General features: G+C 40.8%; 1 non-coding gene across 1 annotated transcript; it reads right to left on the bottom strand.

Annotated features, from left to right (window-relative positions):
• Positions 1 to 803: 803 nt before the first annotated feature.
• LOC112716499 (small nucleolar RNA R71) lies at positions 804 to 912 on the bottom strand. Its single transcript, XR_003160373.1, has one exon. It is a non-coding gene; the product is annotated as a small nucleolar RNA R71 (small nucleolar RNA).
• Between the last annotated feature and the right edge of the window lie 12,656 nt (positions 913 to 13,568).

Below are 13,568 nucleotides of genomic sequence, written 5' to 3'. Positions count from 1 at the left end.
TTTATTTCTTGTCATTTATTTTCATGATCATTACCCCAAATCCCCATTTAAGATTCTACACTTTGTTTTCTGCTATTTACTTTTCCGTCATTTAATTTTCTGCAATTCTCAAACTACACTCTATTTAGCTCAACTAGCATACTCTTCCAACTAAAGTTGCTTGACCAATCAATCCCTGTGGGATTTGACCTCACTCTATTATGAGTTTTTACTTGACGACAAATTCGGTATACTTGCCAAAGGGGAATTTGTTGAGAGACAAGTTTTCATGCATCAATAAAGAATCTATCTTTGATCTTGATCATAAACCTGAGAGGAGCCTGAGGAAGTGTTTACAACAAGATAAGGCCCAACATTCCAAAGGAAACCTCATAGAAATTTTTGAACAAGAAGTTGAAAACATGGCAGATAATGCTAATAATAGAGGAGAAGCAAGAAAGGTTCTTGGTGACTACACCATACCAACTTCTAATTTCTATGGGAGAATTATCTCTATACCTGCAATTAGAGCAAACAATTTTCAACTTAAGCCTCAATTAGTCTCTTTAATGCAATAGAACTGCAAGTTCTATAGACTTCCACCGGAAGATCCACATCAATTTTCATCTGAATTATTGCAAATCTGTGACACTGTTAAGACCAATGGAGTTGATCCTGAGGTCTACAGACTTATGCTCTTTCCTTTTGCGGTTACAGACAGAGCTAGGATATGGTTGGAATCTCAATCTAAAGAAAGCCTAGACTCTTGGAAAAAGTTGGTCAATGCTTTCTTGGCCAAATTTTTCCTTCCTCAAAAGATGAGCAAAATCAGAGTGGAAGTTCAAACCTTTAGACAGAAAGATGATGAATCCCTCTATGAAGCTTGGAAAAGATACAAGCAACTAATCAGGAGATGTCCTTCTGACATGCTCTCAGAATGGTCTATCCTAGGCATCTTCAATGATGGTCTTTCTGAGATGTCCAAAATATCATTAGACAGCTCTGCAGGTGGATCAGTCCACTTAAAGAAAATGCCTGTAGAAGCAAGAGAACTTATTGAGATGGTTGCAAACAACCAATTCATGTACACCTCTGAGAGAAACCCTGTGAGTAATAGGGTCCTTCGGAAGAAAAGAGTTCTTGAAGTTGACACTCTGAATGCCATATTGGCTTATAACAAGATATTGACCCAGCAGGTCAATATGATCTCTTAGTATTTGATTGAAATGCAAACTGCAGCTGGTAGCACTCAGGAAGCTTCCTCTGAAGTAGAAGCTTATGATCCTGACCTATATGGAAGAGGTGAACTACATGGGAGAACCCTATGGAAACACCTACAATCCCTCATGGAGAAATCATCTTAACCTTTCATGGAAGGAGCAACAGAAGCCTCAGCAAGTCTTCAACAACAATCAAGGTGGAAGGAACCAAAATAGGTTCAACAATAGACCACCATTCCCATCTTCTCAAGAACATATGGAGACCCCTAAGCAGAACCTTGCTGACTTAGTAACTATAGTCTCCAACCTCTCTAAGACTACTCATAGTTTCATAACTGAAACAAGATCCTCCATTAGAAACTTGGAGGTACAAGTTAGTCAACTGAGCAAGAGAATCCCTAAGGCTATTCCTGACACTCTTCCTAGTAACACTAAAGTGAACCCATGAGAAGAGTGCAAGGCCATCACCATAGAGGCTGCGACCGAATCTGGATAGACTGAGATGGCATTAAACGCCAGTGAAGAAAACGTCACTGCACGTTCAACGTCCAAGCTGGCACCGAAGCTGGTGTTGAACGCCAATGCGAAATACCTCGCTGGGAATTCAATGCCCAAACAGGCATCAAAGCTGGCATTGAATGCCAGTGAAGAAGCCCTTACTGGGCATTCAATGCCCAAACTGGCAGGGACTCTGGCGTTAAACGCCAGTAAGGAAGGTCTTACTGGGCGTACAACGCCCAACTTGGCAAAGAAACTAGCGTTGAATGCCAGTGAAAGGATTCATGATGGGCGATCAATGCCCAAAGAGCCACCAAACCTGGCATTGAATTCCAGTAATGTCATACCTACTGAGTGTTCAGCATCCACTGAAGAAATTTCCATCCAAGAATTAAAAGAAGCCAAGCATCATATAGAGACCATAAAGGTTCCTTTGCATGCACTCCTACAATGCATGAGTTCTGATGAATGCTCATCCTCGGATGAGGATAAGGACACTAGGGAAGAGCAAGTTGCTCGGTACCTAGGAGCTCTTATGAAGCTGAATGCCAAGCCGTTTGGTACAAAGCCTTTGAGGAAGAATCCGCTTGCCATAGAACTCAATGCTTTGGTTAAGCAGAAGCTACCTCAGAAGCTTCCGGATCCCGGATGCATCTTAATCGCTTGCACCGTAGGCACCATGACCTTTGAGAAGGCTTTGTGTGACCTAGGGTCAAGTATAAACCTCATGCCACTCTCTGTAATGGAGAAGCTGGGAATCTTTGAGGTTGAAGCTGTAAACATCTCACTAGAGATGGCAGACAAGTCAATAAAGAAAGCATATAACTTAGTAGAGGATGTCTTGGTGAAGGTTGAAAACCTTTACATCCCTGTAAACTTTATTATCTTAAATACTAGGGAAGATGAGGATGAATCCATCATCCTTGGAAGACCTTTCCTAGCCACTTCCAATGCTATCATTAATGTAGCTAAGGGAGAACTAATTTTACAACTAGGGGAGAATCACATCTTGTTCAAGATGCCTTACCCGAACTCTCCCTCTAAAAAAAAGAGATGACTATGCAACATTTAGTGTTCCAACCATCTCTTTCAGTGCAGAGCTTTGCTAAAGCCCCAAACATAAATTCTAAGTTTGGTGTTGGGTAGCCATCAACAAGCACTATGAGCAACGGTACTAAGAAGAAAGTACCTAAAGGATGGAGGGATAAGAAAGTCCCCACTGAAGGCCTCTCATCTGGCATGAGAGTTCTCTTCACCAAGAAGCCAGTCATACCACATATAGTGAGTCGTGTCTTGTCTCTAGAGCATGTGGAGCTCATCCATGAGAGGATAGGAAGAAAATTCACTATAAGGGGCAAAATTTTGAGCCCATATCAATTTCCGTAAGGAGCCAACCGTCAAGCTAATGACGTTAAAGAAGCGCTTGTTCGGAGACAATGATAACAAGTCATCTTAGGCTAGTTTCACAAGCCTTTTTCATCTATTTTACTTGGTTTTCATGCATTTTTAGGCAATAAATAAGTGTTTGGATGAGAAATTCATGCTTGTATTGATTCAATCAAATATTGTTAATTTTATGCAATTTCATGAGATTTTTGCAAGATTTAGTTGATGTTATGAATAATGCAAAATTTGGTGATTATACCAAGGCTTTGATGCATTTGTTTGGTTGATGATAGGTGGAAAGGAGTAGAGGAATGGCAAGGAAGAAGAAAAGAAGGTAACATTGGAGCCAAAGTTGGTGGTCCAATGTGACCTCAAACTTTGATGAAGATAAAGAGGTGCATAGTTGGAGCCAAAGTTGGACTCCAACTATGACCCCAACTTCAAATCAAGAGACCATAGTTGGAGCCAAAGTTGGAATCCAACTATGGGTCCAACGTTGAGGCTGAAAGTGTGCCAACTTTGGAGGCAACGTTGGTGGTCCAACGTTACCTCCAATGTGCGCGAAAAAATCTCAAAATCTGAAGTTGGAAGATTTGCATTGACGCATACGCGTGGATGTGTGTTTTAGCCAATCGGCGGGCACGCGTAGGTCATGCGTATGCGTGGATAGGCAAACGTTGGTGGTCCAGTGTTGGGTCTAACATTGAGTCCAACGTACGCGATGCCATCCTTGGAAAAAATTGTTATGACATGTACGCGTGGAAGACGCGTACGTATGGAAATAGGAAAATGGCAAGGGACGCGTATGCGTGGGCGACGCGTACGCGTGAAATGGCGAAGTTTCATCCTTCACGCGTACGCGTGGGTCATGGACACGCGTGAATAAGCGAATGTTGGTGCACTAACGTTGAGTCAAACATTGCTGCTAACACCCAGAATGCATTTTTTTATGTAACGTTTGACCCAACATTTATACACAAATGTTTCCACCAATGTTAAGGCCAACTTCAATACAAAATGGCACCATGCATGTCATGAACGTTAGCTTGTCAACGTTACTAAAGAGCCACTCCAAGTTTGCTTCAATCAAGGCCAAGGCCCACATCCAAGTACTGAAGACCCATTTAGGGAAAAGAAAAAGACTATAAATAGAAGAATGTTTGAAGATGAAAAACATAGGCTGCAGTAGGAGTAAGAGTAGAAAGAGGATGGAGGATTAGAGACTTCAGAGCTTTCTTGGAAGATTAGAGACTCCAGAGAGCTTAGCTTAGAATTTCTTTTCTGTAATTTTAAATTTCACTTGTATTGAATTGAATTTAGTTTAGTTTATGCAATTTCACTTTCCTACACTTCTCTTCTACAATTTACCTTTCTGCAAGTTTACATTTTTGTTCATATTGAGCTTGATTTATTTTCTTGCAATTTAAATTTTCTGCAAGTGTTCTTAGAGCTATGATCCACTAAACTCCAATTCATTAGGGGGAAGAGCTCTATTATAATTCACATGATTGAGTGAACTTCTTCTCAAATCATTTGTGTAGCTATAGGATATCCTCTGTTTTGGTTGAGATTCATTCACTCCGGAAGGGGTTTGAATCTGTTGAATGCTTGTGTGAGCCTCGGAAGGGGAATCATGGGCATTAAAATTGGGGCTCTATCCTTCACAATTCTCTTGATCAATACTATTTGGGAGGAATTGAGGTCTTGAGAATTTGTGTGGCTTATAGATGAGAGACTTGCATTTAACCTCTTCGCATGACAATTGGATCAAGGAATTGGCAAGATTGATTGTGATTAGAGAGATTGGATTGCCAAGAAATTGGGATTCAATCAATTACAATCTGCCATAGATCTACTCATATGATTGAGAAAGGAGTTAAGACCCATTTGATTCATGATGGATTATGATATCTCCAATCCCTGATGACTCTTTGTTCTCAGTTATTTCTCTTTGAGCTTCTTTACTTGCCTTTGATTTACTGTTTTCTTTTCATTTTGCTTATTTCACCACTAGCTTGACTAGATTAACCACCCAACTAAAGTTACTTGATCCATCAATCCCTGTGGAATCGACCTCACTCTGGTGAGTTATTACTACTTGATGCGACCCGGTACACTTGCCGGTTAGTTTGTGTGGAATCGATTTTCCCTCATCAAGTTTTTTGGCGCCGTTGCCGGGGATTGATTTAGATCAACAATGATTAACTGGGTGATAATTCTAAATTATGTATTTCTTGTTTTCGTATTTAAGTTCTTTTAATTTTTTAATTTTTTTTATTTTCTCTTGATACTTAGGTGTTTGCGTTATTGCCTCACTAAGAAATGCTCATCTATGATATGAGTAATTTCAATTTTCATTGGTGATTGTCTCTTACATAATTCAAATAGATTTCATCTCATCTTTTAATCCAACAAATTTCATAGGATATTGCCCACCACCACAAAATGATTCAAGTCATTATCTTAGTGGTGGCTGGGAATATCACCAAGAAATGACAGATTATGAGCAATCCACCCAGTGGGGATATGCTCCAGAGCCATAAAATGATCAAGACAAATTCATAGGATATTGCCCAACACCACAAAATAATTCATGTCATTATGCTAATGGTGGATGGGAATATCAACAAGGAATGATAGAGTATGAACAATCAAATGAAATGGGACACTTCCCAGAGACACAGTATGCGCCATATTTTGATGAATCTAACAACTACTCATGTTGTAGTTGAGAAGGTCAAAATCAAGAAGATTTTAATAGTCCATACTATATTCATCAAGAGACATCATCACATGATTATGCTGTCAATGCATTCATACAAGATTACTCCCCAGGACCACAAAATGATCCATATTGTGATGAATCCAACAATTATTCAAGTTGTGGGTGGGAGGATCAAAATCAAAGAGCATTCAATAGTCCATACTCCACTTATCAAGAGCCATCATTACTTGAGCATACCTTTAATTCATTTATGCAAAATTGTCCAACCACACCTCCCAGTTTTTCATTTGAAAACTCTTCGTCACATGACTATGCCTCTACACAAAGTTCCCTCCAAAATCCATAAAACTCATTTCACCAACCACAAAACTCATTACACTACACAGAAAACTCATTTCAACATTCACAAAATTCATTTCACAATACACAAAATTTATTTCATATCCCTCAACACAACTTCACTACAATACATCCATGTCCACAAAAGTTTTCTCAACCTTCATCCCTTGAGCCAATGTCCCTTAATCTATCAGTTGAGGATCTCCTTAAAAGTGTCTTATAAACTCAGGAGAGAACTAGACAATTCTTGGAAAGTCAAGAACAATACTGGAAAGAACGAGGAATCCTCTTCAATAAGATGGATGGGCACTTCGAGCAAACAAGGAAGCACTTAAGAGTGCTAAGCAAGGAGGATGATGACCAGTCTGTGAGTAAGAAAGTGGAAGAAGAGGCCCCTGTATCAAGTAAACATTTAATGAAGGAGGTTGTGGAGGTATTTGAGCCTAGGATTCCATATCCACAGAAGCTAATTGAGGTTACAGAGGGACATGAGAACTTCCTTCCAAAGGACTCAATGGAACATCATGCAGAAGAAAGGAAGGAAGTCAATTGAGAGGGTCCACACTCAAGTGAAGTAGAGAGTTGCATAGAGGAAGGGTAGATTGAACTACCAACTCAAGAGGCTTTTGATGAAGAGGACACTCCGACAATCACACAACACCCAAGCCTTAATATCCAATAAGTGAAGGCAACCAACAAAAACATTAAGAAGAGGATTGTGACCAAGATACAAAGGACAACATTCATGAAGAAGAAAAGGTCAACTGCAAACAATCCAACCCCTGATTCAGCAAGCAAGTTCAATCAAGAAAATGACAAAAGGGAGCTTGCTAGGAAGAGGCCAAAACAGGGGGTACTAGCTGGCTCCTCTTCTTTCCTGATGTCATTCCTCTTAACAAACTGGAAGAAGAGGAAGAAAGTCATCAACAACATGTCAAGCTAATGACACTAAAAGAGCGCTTGTTGGGAGGCAACCCAACTAGAGGTAGTTTTCCTTTCTTAGCTATTTCAATAATGAAGTTAAGTAGATTTCTCTGTATTGCAAGGAGCTAAGTTTGGTGTTGCACACCAAAGTAATTTGAGGGAGAAGGTGTAATTCTAAGTTTGGTGTTCCACCAAAGATTTCATTAAGGACACATTACAAACCTCAGCATGATTAGTCACTTACTCAAAACAATCAGAGAAGCTACTTAACAATTGTTTAGTTTCTAGTTTATAGTTGTTTTATTAAATTGTCTGTTTTCTAGCTTATAGTCTAGTTTTGTTATAAAAACACTTAATGTTTCCTGTATGTCTTTATTCTTCTACATAGAGAAGTAGGCAATGAACTATGTTTGGTGTTCCCACACTAACTTAGGTCTAGAAAATCACAAGCATACATGCATGATAACTATCTCTCAAGTGCTTGGGGAACAAGCAACTTTCAAATTCTTTGCAGAAGAGCTATTCAATCTCTTGGAGGGTAAGATGCATCATCATGTGGAAACACAAAGGAAAGACATAAAGGCCAACACTGATGATGACAAGGAGGAAGCAAGAAGAAACCAAGAGGTTGTTCTGTCACTTAACTTCCTATAGTTGAAAGTGCTATTGTGCCCCTGTTGAATAGTGTCCTATTAGAATCATTTGCTGTCTATCAGTTTGTTTATTTTCAAGCAATTATGGCCTGCTAGTCTAGGTGCTTTTATCATCTCATCTTGAATTGTATGAATTATTCCCCATGCTTAAATAAAATAAAAATTGTTGTGAAATAGAGAAAGAGTAAAGGTCTATTTTGATAGAAGATAGAATAAAGTTATGTGGTGGTATGTGCTGGTTCATTAGTTGATTTATGAATAAAGCTAAAGTTTGGCATGATTTTGAGATATGAACTTGAGTTACTGTTCCAAGGGTTACCTGAAACTGTAGGTCGATCTCGGACGAGATCTTCTGTACTGGTCGGAGCTGTTGTATTCGACTTGATGATGGTGACCGGAGCCGCCGTGTCCGACTTGTTGGACCTGGTGATGGTGCTGATCCTTCGTCACCGGAGGGTGGTGGTACCTGTAAGGGACTCTGATGCTTAAGTTAGCAAGGGTATCAAGCAGGCTTTTTAGTAGAATCAGAGTATGAGTTATACCTGGGTGCTCTAGTGTATTTATAATGTTGTAGAGTGACCTTTTCTGGAGATAAGATAGTTTATCTTATGTTATCTTTGAGTGGAGTTATCTTATCTTCAAGGGAACCGCCCTTATCTTTTTAGGCTTGGGCTGCCTTTGGACTTGGGTCGTGTTCCTCTATTTGGGCCCCTTTTTTGGGCTCTTCTGATGATTTGGCTGATCTCTTTGAGAAGAGATCGGGTAGTCCTGTCCTGAGGAGGTCGGTCGACTTAGCCCGGGTCGTACATCTCGACCCAGGGCATGAACAGTGCCCCTGCTTGAGCGCAGTCTTTTTTTTAAGGTCAAGTCCTTTAGACTTCGATCATTTTCGGAGAAGCCGAGCTCAGGCACCTTTTGTTTGGTCTTCGCTGGTAGAACCTCCCATTAGTGATTTTAAATGCGGAACATTTTCACACTCCTTTAATTGCATCGTGCGTTGTGTTTTTCTAGGGAAAGTGTGAAGGCTTTTAAGGATTTCATTTACTCCCGTTTTGCCGTTTCCCTCTTTCTTATTTCATTTTTTGAAATTTCAAAGTATCATCCCTTCAGTTCCCCTTCTCCGCGCTTACTGTAACTTCCCCTTTTCTCTCTGCTCTTTTGTTTCATCTGTGACTCTTCGTTCTCTTGCTCCCCAGCTTTCACGTCCTCGTGTCTCCTTCGCATTCAGGAGTAATTATGGTTTTGCCATCATTTTGACCTTCGTCGCCTTTCTTTACAGGTTGGTTTTCTTGCTTTCATTCTTTATTCCTTGATGCCTATTTTTTTTTCATGCAGATTTTGAGGAAGTTTTGATTTTGCTTGGAAAAATTTTGAATCTTTCTGCATTTGCTGTGTCGGAACTATTTTGGGGTTTCTTCGATTTGTATGAATCTTTTCCTGATAGTTGATGCTATTTTAGGGTTTTGCATGTTGTTACTGTCTCTGATTGTGTCCTCTGATTTGAAGCTTTGGAATAATGAACTGTTTAATTCTGAAAAAGGTTGCGTCTTTAATTATTTCTATTTGGCATGTGATAGCTCCCTTTGCTGATAGACTTTTTGATTTTGCGATTTTGATGACTTTTAGATTTGTGACTTTCTTTTCAGAGTGTCGCTTGTTGAAAGAGAGTTATTTTCTTGTTGAGAGATGTCGAGACGTAGACTTGTAGATTTTTCCTGAGTCCTTACTCTGTTACTGGCTACAAAGGATGCCCCTGGACCTTACTGTGATTCCTGGGGTCTCCTTTCATTGTTGTATGCTTTAGTCTGAGTTGTATCCATATTTGTCCGAGCTGATTTCTTGATTTGCCCGAGCTATTTTGGTTAGTAACCCATTTTTCTTTTTCTTACTGTAGGACTAATTGCCCATGTCTGCTCGCAAAAATATTGTCGAGACATCCTCCAAAGTTCCTGAGGACATGTCAGACTGGCTGGACTCCCTCGTTGCGATGTATGTCTCTGTGGTTGATTCTGAATACTGTGTGCAGCCTAGGAAGCATCATCGGATTTGTAGTAGTAGAGATCAAGAGAAGAACTATGAGTTGGTAGCGCCTGACCCTGACGAGAGGGTTTGCTTTCCTTCTCTGACCCAGGGGGAACGCCCCTTCTTTTTTGCTTATGACTACTTTTTTAGCCAAATGAACATTACCCTTCCTATTATCTCTTTTGAGACCGATTTGCTGTGGTCATGTAATGTAGCTCCATCCCAGCTCCATCTGAACTCCTGGGACTTCATTAAGATCTTTCAGTTATTGTGCCAAGAATTGGATGTCAAGCCATCTCAAACTCTCTTTCTTTACCTCTTTGTTTTGACCAAAGCTGGGACTTCCAAAAAAGAAAGCTTCTTGGATTTCTTTTTGGTCTGCCCAAGGAAAGAAAGTTTTTTCTATGTATGATGAGTCCTTTAGGGACTTTAAGAACTATTATTTCAAGGTCCGAGTTATTGAGGGAGCTCAGCCTTTTTTCTTAGAGTCGAATAATGAACCTGCCTTCCCATATGCTGGCAAAAGAATGTTGTAGTATCGAGATATTCATGGGAGATGCTTGATGAGGTCGAGAAGGCCTTTGTGAATGTGTTGGAGGAGAATTGGGGGCAACCTCCCCATCTCGACACAAAGAAGTTTTTAGGGGATCCCTCACTTCTCCGAGCTGAGCTGGGTAGTGGTCGACTTCTTCTTTCTTCTGCTTTGCTTTGTTTGTTTGATTTTATTTCTTTTCTTCCAGTTTTGTAACTTGGTTTTTGCTGTGTTTTTCAGAGATGGTTAAGAATAATAATTCCATGAAGGCCTTTAAGAAGGCGAGGAAAGCTACAGCTGCCCAGAATATCTCGGCCAAGGCTGTTGGGGAAGGATCCTCTCAGGTTCCTCCTAAGAAGCCGATCTCGGGCACTTCTAGGCCGAGGAGGGTGATCCCTACTCCTCAAGTTCATTTAGTTGATCCTCCCCAAACTTCTGCTGCTACCTCTTCTCCCACTGTTGGCCCTCTTCCTAAGAGACAGAGGACTGCTGAACCTTTTAACCTCAACGCCCTTGACTTTGATGCTGTGGGGTTTGTTGACAATCAAATCACCTCTTATGGCTGACTTCCTATGAATGACGTGTCCATTCTTCACCACCTGGATTTCATCACCCGGAGTAGTGTTAAGATGGCACACATAAGTACAGCTTTGTTCCGAACTGCTAGGGATATCTCAGTTCATGCAACAAAGGCTTTTATGGAGGAGGCCAAGTCGGAATTCGACAGGATCAAGGGGTTGAAGGAGGAACTTGAGAAGACTCGGGCTACTACTGCGGTAGCTTTTGCAAATCTGGCTGAGGATATGGCGCAGAAGCACAAGGAGGGCTATATCCAGACATATAGTGAGATAGTGGAGCTTAGAGAGAGGCTGAAATCTACTCAAGCTGATTACGCCGAGCTCTAGGGCTATCTTGTGGGCAGTGTGACTTCTGCCTATGACAACTTGAAGGCTCAGGTCTGAGTTCTTGCACCCGAGCTTGACCTGACTCTCTTCAGTTTGGACAATATTGTAGAAAATGGGAAGATCGTCCCTACCCCAGATGATGATGATGATGATGTAGATCCTCCTCCTGTGCCATCTGCTAAAGCTTCTATTGCCCCGATTTCTCCAACTCCTACACTCGAGGTCGGCCGTCCCGAGTCGGATCCTGATGTTCAGATTTTGACTCGTCCAGATGGAACAATTGATGCCATCCCTCTTGCGACTCGTCCCCCCTCACCTCGGGATGCCGCCACTAGGGAAACTTTGCCTCCTTTGTAGCTTTCTGATTTGCTTTTGTATCTTATGGCCTGACTTTGTAGGTCTTTGAAATTCTGGATTTTTGTAACTAGTAGTTCTTTTGACTTTGACATTTTACTTGCTTTTGTTAGCAACTTTGTTTAGAAAAACAAATGCTTTTGAACTCTTGAGGTCGACTCTCGGGTGGCCTTCTGAGTCTTTGTTATAGAAGCTTTGTTTTCTTTGGATGTGATTGTTTGCAATCTTTTGGAGTCTTACAGGCATCGCAAGAGTGTTGGAGCTTTTGCTGTCCGACCTCTTTTTTGATCGCCTTTTGTGTTTGTTTATTTTCTTGCTTTAGTCAAAGTGACCCTTTGAGGTTAGCCTTATTCGACTATTCTTTTTGGTATTCTCATAGAATACTTGTGAGGTCGTGGCTTTCTTTGGGTCGAGCTGTGTCCCTTTTAGCGCACGCCTTCTGCTGTGTCAATTTCTTTCGTTGAATCTTTTGAGTTATTACTAGTAATTTGTTTTTAGTTGGACCTCACCGAGTCTCTTTTTATGGATTTACTTTTTATAACTCTGTCGCGTTTGATTAGCTTGGGCCAACTTCTTCATGTCGGTCCCTTCTTAGTTATTTCTAGTAATCCACTTTTGCTAAGGGCTGATCAGGCTTCTTTCTATGGATTATTTTTTATAACTTTGTCGCTTTGATCAGTCAGGTCCGAATTCTTCATGTCGGTCCGTCCTAAGTTATTTTTAGCAATCCATTTTTTCTCAGACCTAGTCAGGCCTCTTTCTATGGATCACTTTTTTATAACTTTTTGTCACTTTGGTTGATTGGTCCGACTTTTTCATGTCGGTCCGTCACAAGTTATTTCTAGTAATCCATTTTTTAGTCAGGCCTGGCCAGGCCTCAGCTTATGGATTACTTTTTATAACTTTGTCAATTTTGTCGTGATCGGACGGTGAATTTGATCTTCACCTTGCCGACCTGTAGCTTTGTCTTGATCGAGTAGTGAATTTGGTTTTCACTTTTTGCCGATCTTTGTCAAAACTAGACGATAAATTCAGTTTTCATCATGGTCGGGCGGTGAATTTGATTTTCACCTTGCCGACCTATAGAGAGGCTTCGTAGAAAATCTGGAAAACTTTATTCAAATAGAAAAATAGATATATAGGAAAGAATATGTACATGTGAGTGTTTACCCCTCTAATTCAGGTAATTTGCAGATCTTGGCTCAGTGCATCATTAAAAAACCTTTTTCAGGAAAAAGAGTGAACCTTGTCCTATGATCTTTTATTACCTCTTAACTATAATACCTTCTTAGGTTACAGGCGTTCCATGACCTTGGTAGCTCTCGCCCCTCGAGTTCGGACACCCTGTAGTAGCCTTTTCCCAATACCTCTGTGACTCGTTAGGGGCCCTTCTAGTTAGCTGCAAGTTTTCCTTCTCCAGGTCGACTTGTTCCAATATCATTTCGGATTAGGATGAGGTCATTGTTGGAAAAATTTCGCTGTACTACCTTTCGATTGTATCTTAAGGCCATTCGACGTTTTAATACCTCCTCCCTGATCTGAGCTCTTTCTTAGATTTCCAGAAGTAAGTCGAACTCTTCTTTTTGAAGTTGAGAGTTGGCCTCTTTACTATAGAGGATCGTTCTGGGAGATCCTTCTTCGACTTCTACTGCGATCATTGCCTCCATTCCGTAAGCCAGTCAGAAAGGTCTTGGTCGTGGAGTGTGGGGTTGTCTGATATGCCCATAGGACTTGTGGGAGCTCTTCAGCCCAGGCTCCCTTTGCATCCTGTAATCTCTGTTTCACCCCGGATACTATAACTTTATTGGAAGCTTCTGCCTGTCCATTAGCCTGTGGTTGTTCTACGGATGTGAATTGGTATTTTATTTTTAAGTTGGCCACCAATTTTCTAAAGCCTGCGTTTGTGAATTGAGTTCCATTGTCTGTGGTGATGGAGTAAGGAACCCCAAACCATGTGACAATGTTTCTAGATAGGAATTTTCAACTTCTTTGATTAGTGGCGTTAGCTAGGGGCTCTACTTCTATCCACTT

The sequence above is a fragment of the Arachis hypogaea genome, chromosome 1, assembly GCF_003086295.3.
Source record: "Arachis hypogaea cultivar Tifrunner chromosome 1, arahy.Tifrunner.gnm2.J5K5, whole genome shotgun sequence".
Lineage (NCBI taxonomy): Eukaryota > Viridiplantae > Streptophyta > Magnoliopsida > Fabales > Fabaceae > Arachis > Arachis hypogaea.
This window is presented reverse-complemented; position numbering and strand designations above follow the sequence as displayed.